Genomic DNA, 13,387 nt, shown 5'->3' with positions numbered 1-13,387 from the left:
TAATTTGGCTGATATAGAGAGGCTTGGCTGGAAGCTGTTCCTTTTTTCCAAGATGACTGGGAGGCTCTGTTTCTCACTGCAGACCTGGGAGTACCTGGAGTAACTCTGCTTCACATGACTCTGAACATCATATGACTAGTGATTGAGTCAGGGAATGTCCTTGAAGAAGATAAGTCAAGTAAGAGCCTGAGATGTCCCTAATGTCTAGGCCTATGCTTAGAACTAGAAAACTATCATGACTGACCATATACCATTGTTCAATATTAATCATAGACCCAAACTCGAAGTCAAAGGATGAAGAAGTATATTCTGCTCACAAATAAGCATGAGAAGTGTGTGGATGCCAGAGGTATGAAGAATTTGGGGCACCATTTCAATTGACCAGACACTTATCCTAAATAATTCATCTCTGTTTGTTTTCCACAACAATTGAGGCTTGAATGAACAATCAATCAATTGATTCTGTACTTGTGACCCAGGGAGAGAGCAGAGCTTAGAAGAGAAGCATGGAAATAGATCAGTGAAATCTCAAATTAATCCTGGTTCTGGTTTGCTCACTAATTTGGTGGTTTCTTCCTAAACTCTAAAGTGGATTTAATGATATGTACTTTCAGGTTTAATCTGGGATTTAAGCAAAAACAAATCAAACACTGATTCCTGCCCTGATACATATAACTGGACATAGAACTACACATAGAACTCAATAGCTGACAGCAAAAGTGATGGAGTAAGGCCCTCCAAAATCTCTGTGCTACATAAAAGTAATGAGAATACTGAAAAAAATTGTTAGAGTTAAATTTTTCAGAATTTTGATACTTAACCAAAGTCTCATAGCAATCCAGGGAGTGTTTATTCAAGAGAAGCAACTGGAATCAGTATTAGTAGAACTGATAGCTGATATCAGTAGATATTAATAGAACTGGATATCAATAGAACTGGATAGCAGTAGAACAGTGAAATTTGCAGCATTTTAACTTGTCTTAGTTCCACATCCCTTCCCCAGATCTGCTGTAGATTTGAAAATCAACAACCTGCAATCACAGTGAAAGTCAACAAGTCAGCAGTGCCTGGGAGGGCAAGGAAGGGGTTGAGCTCCTTCAAAATCCTTTTCCTAGATGATTGTCATTGTTTGATCTGTCTGGAGGTTCCCTGAATGGCCCAACTCACAAGACTGTTTTCATTTGTTATGACCTGGAGCCCTTTCCCTTGAGACATTTGTTAGAAATGAGCATAGGCAATTTTTGAATATTGTTACTGCCTTAAAGGACGGATAACAATTGGAACAAATAATGGGTTAACCACAATTGTTATGAGATGTCCAAATGAAGCTTTAAAAATATTTCTTGAAATCTAAAAAGCCATGTACATAAGTAGAGCTGTCTACATGTCTAGGGTGTGCACATGCTTAAGAAGACTGATAAGAACCTATATTTTCAACTTTAGTTTAAATTGGAGCTCTGTGTAGGTATGAAATGAGATTTAAACTGTATGTCTGAAGGTCAAAGGAATGTCCCAATATATACAGAGCCAGTTGAAAAATATGGGGCAATTTGTCATCTCCAGGAATCTTAGGATATCTGTGGTCAAATATTAGCAGACCACTAAACTCATTGAGAAGAGACTTTGATAGCCTTATGATAAGTAACAGAATCTTCACAGAATTAGTATAGAGAGGTCACTAAACAAGCAATCACAATCAAACTGTAAGAACATTAATTTCTGTTGTTGTAAGCATATGTTGTGGTAATTTGTTATGATAGTCATAGAAAACAAATAATATTAACAAGGAAATAAAAGACAAATACCACTATAACCAACTAGATCTAAAAGTTATTTACAGAGAACTAACAATAGTAGATTATACATTCTTTTCCTGTGCACAAGGAACTTCTTACACATCAGACAATAAAATAGGTTATAAAGCAAGATGCAAAATTTGAAAGGATTGAAATCAAACAATGTATGTTCTCTGACTACTGTTAAATCAAATTAAAATCCACAGCAGAACTAATTTAGGAAATTATGTGGAAATTAATAAATATACTCCTAAATAAGCAATAAGGCAAAGAAAATATCACAAGGAAAATTGGAAAATCCCTTGGGGTGAATGAAAATAAAGACACAATGTAAAAAACCCATGTGACACATCTAAAGTAGTACTTAGAAGGAAGTTTATAGCTTTGATGCCTATATTTAAAAACTATAAAGAGCTAAAATCAACCACATTTTCCACCTTAAGGAACTAAAAAGGGCAAAAGATAAACTCAAGGTGAACAGAAAGAATAAAAACAAATTAGAGACTTTTGAATGTGGTTAGGGTGCAGTAGTACAATTGTAGCTGATGGGGTAACTGTAGGTTTCCTACAGGGGTAAGTCACAGGACATGATGATTTGGATATTCAAAGATATGCCAATGCACAGTCATTCATTTTATCTGTTTGATAATTTCCAGGAATGAAGGTGGGAGTTTGTGAAACTTAACTTTTACTGAAAGGAAGAGGTGTTGGAGAGAATAAGAAAAGCTACTTGGACATGGAACTGTGTCAGGGTGTCTGACCTTCTGATTTTTATTTTAATTAAGACAGGTCAACATGGGAGAGAGAAGAAAGATGGCATTTGGTTTCCTTTATATTGTAAGAGCTACAAAGGGAATGAAAATCTGCAAGGAAATACTAAATCTACTACCATGATTGGCACTTTCCATTAAATTGAAGACTCATGGGCACTTTATTTCTGAATCTTTCATACTTTGCAATATCTAATTCTAACCAGGTGAAACTTCGTTTCTGTACAATGGATACATTCACAGATGTATCACTGAACTGCTCTGAATCCTAGAACTGATACCTTATTTCTTAAACAGTCCAAGACAGGTATTGTTCAAATTGAGAGATGAAATTAATTATTTTGTCACCTTAGGGTGATTTTTACTTGTAAAGGCACATCTTAAGGGAAATAGATTGTGGTGGTGACCAAAACAAACAAACAAACAAAACTGTGTTGTTCATTAGTAGACTTCAATTCATGTTCTGGCTCTGGTTTGCCACTAACCAATTAGGGGTGTCTCTTGGACAAGTCACTTTACCTCTGTGATACTCAGTTTTCCCTTCTTTAAAGGAATTATCAGCTTGATAAAATGCAAGTTACCAGAGGATCTTTAATGTGTGATGATTCCAGAGCCCATTAGAGCCATGGTTTTATTAGCTTGTGAGTCTTTATTTCAGATTCTAGCAAGAGGATTGCCATGGATTTCATATGGTCACAGGTGGTGGGTCTAGGTACCAGCCCACTGGTGCACAATCTTTGGCAACACTATTTTCAAGAATGTAAATGGTTCCATACCAGAAGGGTCATTGAGTAAGTGGTTAAGAACTGGAGACTGGCATCTTAGGCTAGAATCCAGGCTCCTCTACTTTTTATCATAATGACTTTGGACAAGTCACTTATACTTTCTAAGCCCCAGTTTCTTCTATGAAATATGGATTAGACCACTTTATGTGTGATCTGTATCCTTTCTTGAAACTGGTCTGCATGAACACTCATATCCTTAGTCTCTTTGTTGCTGCTAATGGTGGGTTCATCTGTCTGTTAAACTTCTTCTTTCTGATGGCAATATATGTGGTCATCTTGCTTTCCCTAAGGACCTATAGTTTGGAGGGGAGGCACAAGGTACTCTATACTTGTTTCTCATACATCACAGTGGTTATCTTATTTTTTGTACTCTGCATATTTGTGTACATGAACCCAATGACCACTTTGCTGATAGATAAAGCTGTGGCTGTCCTTTATACTATGGTGGCCCCCATTGTTAAATCCCTTAATCTATACCCTCAGAAATATTGCAATAAGGAACATCTGGAGCAAAAACAGTGACTTCACATGATGATTAAACAGGCACTGAGTACTATTAATAGAAGTAATATAAGTAATCTGGTTCAACCTTCCTGGTCTTTAGATGAAGGACGGCTTTAAGAAAAGGATGGGACAATGATTGTACTTAGCTACTCAACCACAGGGCTAAAGTTTGGGCTGGAATCTAGATTTACTGTCTCCCATCTCATATTCTTATCATCACACTTCACTGTTTCTAGAAACCTGAAATGTGTATGGAAGTTAAAATGTATAACCTAGGATGTTGGATTGATAATACATAGTATTTGGTATAATATTGAGATGGTGGTCACTACTGATTATTGAAAACGACATGTTTGTGTTAGTCCTTTATTTGGGGCTCTGACCTCAATGTAAATTATTTTGTGAATTTTCTTGTTCATTTAGTGTTGGTTATATGTTAAGGCTGGCATTATATTTGATGCTTTCCATATCGTATTGGTCAAGATCCAAAAAGAAGACAGAATTCACAGTAATTTGAAATGGGAAAGTTTATATAAAATTACTAATTATTTGAGGGGTTTAAACTTAATGGGGTAAAGAGAATTCAAAATAATACCCTGGAGCTAACAGGAAGTATCCAAGGAAAGAACAAACTTAGGTGTTCACCCTTCCTCAAGGTTAGGGTTCTGGGTTTTTATAGAAGTATTTGTGTAGCCCATTGTGTGATAATGTTCACTGGGTTTTCCTGGGACAGACTAATTCACCCTAGGCAGCAAAGGCTAGCAGCCAAGAAGCTTGGCTGGGACTGGCAATATGGGAACCTCCAAAAAGGATGATGGTAGGCCAAGGCTGGAGAACAAGGAACAGCATCTTGGACAGGCAAACTGGAGACATCCCTCTGGGGTGCAGGTGAAACAAGGAAACATCCCACCAAGTGAAAATATCCCACCAAGTTGATAACAGGCTGTGTCAGAAAGCTGATTGTTGAAGTATCTGTGAGATTCACTGGAATCTGCTTGCAGAAGTGCCACTGATACTCAATGGGAAACCATCCATAGAGGTACAAATGAAACTTGATGGAAGTGCACATCCCTGGGGTTCCACCCCACATGCTATTGGCAACAACACAGTAGGAGCAAGATGGAAACAGAAGCATATTAAAACCAGATAGAGATGTCAATGCCCTCTAAAGATAAAGCTTAACATTGTGCAAAGTGAAAAGGAGACATGCTCAGAGTTCATCTTACTTACCTTGAGCAGACAATGAAGGTTGTCTTTGGTACTGAGAGGCAATAAATTGATCATTGGCCCAGTACTTTGTCCTTAATTACTTCAACCTATTTTACAGGTTACCAAGGCTCAGATGTTTGTCACAATTTGACCAAATGCAAAGTTAGTGACAAACTGATATATGACTCTTTATCTTGCATACTTTCTGCTTACTACGCATCCCCAAGTAATAATCCCATTTCTTTATTGGTAGTAATTGGATGTAATCATTATTTTGCCAATACTAAAATTTAATGAAAAGAGTCAAATTTATTGAAAGATTCTGTATAATCTATTTGGTAGTGATTTCATATAATTTTACCAAGTATCAGGGTGCACTCTGAAATTTTATTAATCCTTTCATTGTAGATGCATAACAAAGATTGGCAATTGCTTGACAACTGAAATGGTGAAAAAAGGGAGGGTAAACTTAGACTGTTGTCAATTATTATTTCAATGCTCAGTTCCAATGATTCAGTAAATGTAGCACTCCACAAAGTATGAAGGATCTAGTCTTTCCTTGTGTATAAAAAAAGGTTTAATGATGCTTCTATGTGGGATGGAGCCCTGGGAGTTAAAATTGGACACTAGATTAGGGATAGGAATGGTTACAGAAGGAGAAATTAAGGAAAAATTTGAAAGTGGATGGCATCCAGGGACAAAACCATAATTGAAATCCCCAAATGAAGGAAGTCACAGTTTGGCAGAAAAGCAAAACTCACACAAAAGGCAAAAAGACAGGTGCTTTACATCAAGATGGCCATGATATTTTAGAGTGGTGGATACAAAGTGGAGCCTGTAGAGATTCCTGGGCACAACTGTAAAGTGCTTTTGGACTTATTCTAGGTTTGTGAACAAATTAATGGACAGTAAGGAAAACAATGTATTGATAATGTTAGTTAAAAACTTTCTTAAAACATGCCTAGATGATCATCAGCATGCCTGGATGATCTCAGAGGTGATGTTTAATTGAACAGCCTTAATGAATGGTTATCTGTACTTACATTACATATCACTGTTTATATTATTTTAAACTTCTAATATGATTTTACTTCCCTTTGTTACAGGACAATTCCAATTCTCATTAAAAATAACCTGAAATTATTATAGCATCAAAGATATCTCACATTCAACTCCAGGTTAACTTTCCAGAAACCTACAACCTCCACATGGGTCCTTGGACCATATAAATCCTGAAATGCAGAGGGGTCAGTCTCTCCAGAACATCACCTAGTTCCATTCCCCTATCCAATATTATTGACTGCCCTTTCCAACATGAAAAAGTTAAAATGAGCATAGCCCAAATGCCCCTAAAGAGTGGGAGCAATATCAAAGCTGATTGTGGAGTTATACAGAGAAGCTATGATATGACAAATGAGTATAATTGCTGAAACCTTGATATTTCTCCAGTACCTTAGAGCAACTAGCAATAAAGATCCAAAACTATGGAATTGTAATGCATACCAGACTCTGAACTTTGTTCTACAATTAATCATCGCAACGTGCTTTGAAATTTATTCTTTTTTTGTATATATGTTATTTTTCACCAAAAAATGTCCATTGTGATGATAAACGCACAGCTATAGAATAATATTATGAACTATTGATTGTACACTTTGGGTGATCACATGATGATATGCGAATATATAATATATATCAACAAAAAAAGAAAAAATCACAAAGCACACAAGGAATACAGGCTCAATAAGGAAGAGTACCTCCACCCCAACTCCCAGGAAATTCAGAAAAATAGAAACTTCAAATTATGAATAATCAGACAACAAATGTAAAATAAATAATTTCAACTAATATAAAGATATAAAAGATGATATTTTAAATGTAATGTAAGAGTAAGTACAAAGAAAACAGAATTATTATTAGGCAGAATTGGAAAAATAAAGAAAACTTCTGGATATGAAAAATGTAACAATTGGAATTAAAGATTAATGGACATACTGGTAATAATCCAGATACATGGTAGTGTGGAATGCTGAGATGAAAAGTTTAAAGCTGGATTGATAGATATGGAAGATACTATGAAAAAAAGAATCAAAGAATGAGAATGTAAATCTAATGAGGAAAATACAATATTTGTGAGCTATCCAAAAACATAAATAAACTCAGGAAACTCAAGGACTCCCCAGTAGGATGAGTAAAAAACAAGCATATTTAGTTAGGGTTCTCTAAAGAAACAGAATCAGCAGGCAATATCTACAGATATAAAATTTATAAAAGTGCCTCACGTAACCATGGGAATGTAGAGTACAAGGTCTATAGGGCAGGCCTCAAGCTGGTAACTCCAATGAAGTTTCCCAATGAACTCTCAGGAAAGGCTGGTTGGACAGCCATGGGGATGGAAGAGTCAAAACCTGTAGGGCAGGCTGTGAAGCTGGCAATTCTGATAAAGGTTCTGGAAGAACTCTACAGGAGAGGCTCACTGGCTGAAGCAGGAAGAGTGATCATCTCTTCTGAATCTCTTTAAAACCTTCTGATGATTAGATTAAGCATCACTCATTGCAGAAGACACTCCCCTTAGCTGATTACCAATGCAATCAGCTGTGGATGCTGCTGATGTAATCATGATTTAAGTCCATGAAATTTCCTCACAGGAATGGACAGGCTAGCACCTGCCCAACCAGATGAATAGGCACCACCACCTGACAAGTTGACACATGAACCTGACCATGACAGTCCACCCCTGTCAACTTGGCAGCTATACACATCACTTTACATCATACTTAACTTCTAAATAGAAAGCAGTAACAGACACATTTTTTTCTCTATTTTTAGAATACTCAACTGCCCCATGTACAACTGGAAATGCATTAAATCTCCCCAGAATAGGGTGCAAGTCCTTGGGTAACATTCACTCTTAAACTTGATATCTTACAACTTATATAGTATAACATGAACAAAACAGCATTACAGTCCTTGTTTCTATAAGTTATCACATGACCATAGTTCATATTTATCACTACCTTCTTCCACTACCCATTCTATGTTCTCTTAACTCTCAGCAAGCACTTCAGCTGGCTGTGGTTCTTTGCCTGGTGCGGTGACCCAAGCCTTAATTCCTAAAGTTTCAGAGCCATAAGTAGTCCTGCCTGGATTGGGTTGTTACAGTTCTCCATTGATTTTAATAATAGAGCATGTTAGTACTAAAAGAGACCCTAGGGGAGCTCCTATTTTCCAGGAAAACTCTTATCTCCATTGTATAGTTGCAGTCTTATTTCCCCTTGATAGTCAGGGTCAATCACCTCAGCCAATAATCCCCTTCTTGGCTTGTTTGTCTAGGCATGGGCAGTCCAAAGTGATCAGGTGGCAGTCTTATATTCCAGTTCAATGGAATCATTGTTGTTTCTCCTGGTGGAAACATTCCCCCTTCTGGAACTAAAATCTGTAGATGAGCAGAGCTCAAGCTCACAGGAGCAGGAAGCAAAAATTTTCCTAGTGGATCACTAGGGGTAATAGTGAATGGTGCCATTTCCATTTCCAGCCCTTGGTTGCTGGACCCATGGATCCTGGCTGTGGAAGAAACAGCACCATATAGTGGATGCTGATTCAGAACACACACAGTCTCCAGGAGAATATCAGCCAGGCCTGCAAGGTATTGCCACCTAGTTGACACCATAATTGAATTTTCAAAAAGCCATTCTGCCATTATATCAATCCAGCTGCTGCTGGATGATGGGGAACAAGGTATGAACAGAGAATTCCAAGAGCATGTGGTCATTACCACAATTAATTTGCTTCTGATCAAGGAACTGGGTTCCTTGATCAGAAGCAATGCTGGGTGGAATACCATGATGATGGATTAGGCATTCTGCAAGTTCATGGATGGTAGTTTTGGTAGGAACATTGCATGCAGGGAAAACAAACCCATATCCAGAGTATGTGTCAATTCCAGTTAGAACAAATCCTTTCAATGATGGGACTGATTCAATGTGATCACTTGCACCATGTAGCCAGCTGATTACACTCAGGAAATGGTGCCAAATTAGGGGCTGAATGTGGGTCTCCGCTGCTGGCAAATTGGGCACTCAGCAGTAGCTGTAGGTAGGTCAGCCTTGGTAAGTGGAAGTCCATGTGGCTGAGCCAATGCATAACATCCATCCCTACCACCATGCCCACTTTGTTCATGAGCCCATTGGGAAATGGCAGGAGTGTCTGAGGAAAGAGGATGACTTGTATCCATAGGGCAGGTCATCTTCTCCACTTGATTATTAAAACCCTTCTCTGCTGAAGACACCCTCTAGTGCACATTCACATGGGACACAAATACCTTCATGCTTTTAGCCCACTCAGAAAGGTCTATCCACATACCTCTTCCCCAGATATCTTTGGCACCAATTTTCCAATCATCCTCTTTCCATATTCCTGACCATCCAGACAAACCATTAGCAACAGCCCATGAGTCACCATACAAATGCACTTATGGCCACGTCTCCTTCTAAGCAGAATGAATAACCACATGCACTGCTCGAAGTTATAACTTCTAGGAGGATTTCCTCAGACCACAGTCCTTCAGGGCCATCTCAGAAAGGGGTTGTAGTGTGACAGCCATACACTTTTGGATGGTATCTGGATATTTTGCAGAAACATCTGTAAACCAGGCCTGAAGTTTCTCTTCTTCAGTCAATTAAATGTAAGGAATGCCCCATGTAGGTTTTGTGGTGGGAATGCAGATCATGGGCATTTGGGCCACTTCCTTGTGTAGCTAACTTGTGCCATCAGGACCTGTTCTAGCCCTATCATGTATACACCATTTCCATTTTATGATGAAGTGCTGCTGTGCATACACAACTTTATAGCTTGGTGGGACAGACAACACCAAGCTCATGATAGGTGGCTCAGGTCTCTTGATAACTTGGTTGCCCATGTTTAAACATTCAGTCTCTACTAAGGCACAGCAGCAGGCCAAAAGCTGTTTCTCAAAATGAGAGTAGTTATCTGCAGCAGATGGAAAAGCTTTGTTCTGAAATCCTAAGGGCTGCATTGTGATTCTCCTATAGGTGCCTGCCAAAGGCTCTGAACAACATCTCTATTTGCCAATGACACTTCCAGCATCATTGGATGTGCTTGATCACATGGTCCAAGTGGCAGAGCTGCTTGTACAATAGCTTGGACCTGTTACAGAGCCTCCTCTTGTTCAGGTCCCTACTCAAAATTAGCAGCTTTTCTGGTCACTCAAAAAGTGGGCCAGAGTAGTACACCCAAATGAGGAATATGTTGTCACCAAAATCCAAAGAGACCAACTAGGCATTGTGCCTCTTTTTTGGTTGTAGGGGAGGCCAGATGCAGCAACTTATCCTTCACCTTAGAAGGAATATCTTGACATGCCTCACACCACTGGACACCTAGAAATTTCAGTGAGGTGGAAAGCCCCTGTATTTTTGTTGGATTTATCTCCCATCCTTTGACATGCAAAGGCCTTACCAGTAAGTCTACAGTAGTTGCTACATCTTGCTCACTAGGTCCAATCAACATGATATCATCAATATAATGAACCAGTGTGATGCCTTGTGGGAGGGAGAAATGATCAAGTCCCTGAACAAGATTATGACATAGGATTGGAGAGTTGATATACCCCAGAGGTGGGACAGTGAAAGTATACTGCTGACCTTGCCAGCTGAAAGCAAACTGTTTCTGGCAGTCCTTATTAATAGCTATTGAAAAAAAAAGCATTTTCCAGATCAAGAGCTGCATACCAGATACCAGGGGATGTATTGATTTGTTCAAGCAATGATACCACATCTGGAACAGCAGCTGCAATTGGAGTTACCACCTGGTTGAGCTTGCAATAATCCACTGTCATCCTCCAAGACCCACCTGTTTTCTGAACATGTCAAACAGGAGAGGTGAATGGGGATGTGGTGGGAATCACCACCCCTGAATGCTTCAAGTCCTTAAGAGTGGCAGTAATCTCTGCAATCCTTCTAGGAATCTGGTATTACTTCTGATATGCTATTTTACTAGGTAGGGGCAGTTCTAGTGACTTCCACTTGGCTTTTCCCACCATAGTAGCCCTCACTGCATGAGTTATAGAGCCAATGTGGGGGTTCTGTCAGTTGCTCGTATGTCTATTCCAATTATGCATTCTGGAACTGGGAAAATGCAGAGAAAGGACAATCTTAATTACTGAATATCTACATGGAGGACAACTGGATCACCCAACTCTCAGTTGATTTTTCCTGTTCAGGAAATAAAATGGCATGTGGTAAACTAATGAAATTTCAGGATTAATCAGTGACTGCAATAAAATGCATCATAATCTAATGCATAGAATAAATTTATCTTTACAAAGACCTGTAAATACAAATGAGAAACATATTAGCATAGCTTTTGCATCGTCCAGATTCTCCAATAGGGTAGAATGTATAAATAACAGTCCTGACAAAATGAAATCCAATTAGAGCCTCTCTCTACTTTGACATAACACACTACCCCAATTGGAATATAAGCCATAAACTTATGCACCACCCTTTTCCCTTTACCTGATTATGAAGGCAGTGCTGAAAGAAAAGTATACAATCATAGATTAGGGATAGCAACAAGAATTATGAACTCCAATATTAACTTATTCTTCAATCCTTCTTCAGCAGATTTTCTGGCTTTATGACAGTTCTCTCTTTACATATTCTTCTCAGCATCTGCTCCAACTTTATAGCGTGGTGGGCCACTGTGTAGACCATTGGAAAAGGTGGGAATGCCACTTTCTAAAGCTGAAGGATAGATGACTTCCAGACTTCGAAATCCAATGGAGTTTGCTCTGCAGGTTTTCATAACTATTTGGGTCTTGTGATATCTGTGTTCCTTCCAATTTTTTCCTATGGAAATGAAAACATGTGTCCTTTGACTGTCCCTCCTTTGCATATTGGCAGATAACTTGTTTTGAGACTCATAGGTCCACAGCCAGAAGAGAATTTTTGGCACTTTAATATCATTTAAAGTGATGCATATAGTTGCCAAGTTGACAAGGGGGGGGCATGTGATAGTTAGGCTCAAGTGTCAACTTGGCCAGGTGAAGGTGCCTAATTTTGTTGCTGTGGCCATAAGCCAATGGCATGTGAACCTCATCTGTTACTGATTACATGTGCTATCAGCTAGCAGGCGTGCCTGCTGCAATGATGGATATTTGATTTAATTAGCTGGAAACTTAAATGAGAGAGCTCAATGTAGCACAGCCCAAGCAGCTCAACATAAATCATCTCAGCACTTGCAGCTCAGCCCAGGCCTTTGGAGATGCAGAAAGGAATCACCCTGGGGAAAGTTGTTGGAACTAGAGACCTGGAGAGAAGGCCAGCAGAGATCACCCTGCCTTCCCATGTAAGAAAAAACCTCAGTTGAAAATTAGCTGCCTTTCCTCTGAAGAAATATACTTTTTTAACTAAATGAATCCCCTTTTATTAAAAGCCAATCCATTTCTGGTGTGTTGCATTCTGGCAGCTCTGGCAGACTAAAACAGTTAGATTCTTCTGCTCTCTACGGTTTCTGATGGTAAATTTGCAGTCATTTGCATTGCTGGTTCTCATTTTGATGTGTCTGGGTATATTTCTTTACATTCAAACAATTTTGAGTAAGCTGAGTTTTTATACTTGGAAGTTTATATCATTCACTAAATTTGGGAAATCTTCAATCATTTCTGCAAATATATTTTCCTGAACCTTATTCTTTGGTGATATGAATATGAGACATTTTTTAATTGTCCCACAAGTTTCTGTGATTCTGGTTTTGACTGTGTATTGTTTGCTTGTTTTTGCAATTTATTTTTCTTCTCTGTGGCTAAGATTAATAATTTCTATTGAACTATATTCAGATTTACTGAATCATCATTTATGATTTCCATTCTGCCATTGAGCACAGCCAGTGAATTTTGATTTTGGTTATTGCTTCTTCCAGCTATAAATTTTTAATATAGCTCTTCTTTATGTCTTCTACTCTTTGCTGACACTCTATATTTCCATTCCACTCAAGTGTGCTAGCCCCTACTTCTTGTAAGCTTTACAAGCAAGTCTTTATCTAATAATTCTAATATATGTGTCATTTATTGGTAAGAGTCTGTTGACTGCCTTTTCCCTTGCAAGTTAAGATTTTTTAGTTTCTTATATGTTGAATAACATTGTAGTATATTCTGAAAACTTTTTAATATTATGCTATGGTACTCTGGCTCTTATATAAATTAAGGAGAATGTTGAGGTTTTTTTATTTTTAGCAGGTAATTAATCTTGTTAGACTCAGGTTGCAATTTCAAGCCCATCTTCTTTGGTCTATGATTCAAATGTAA

The sequence above is a fragment of the Tamandua tetradactyla genome, chromosome 1 (assembly GCF_023851605.1).
Source record: "Tamandua tetradactyla isolate mTamTet1 chromosome 1, mTamTet1.pri, whole genome shotgun sequence".
NCBI lineage: Eukaryota > Metazoa > Chordata > Mammalia > Pilosa > Myrmecophagidae > Tamandua > Tamandua tetradactyla.
Note: the sequence above shows the minus strand (reverse complement) of the source record.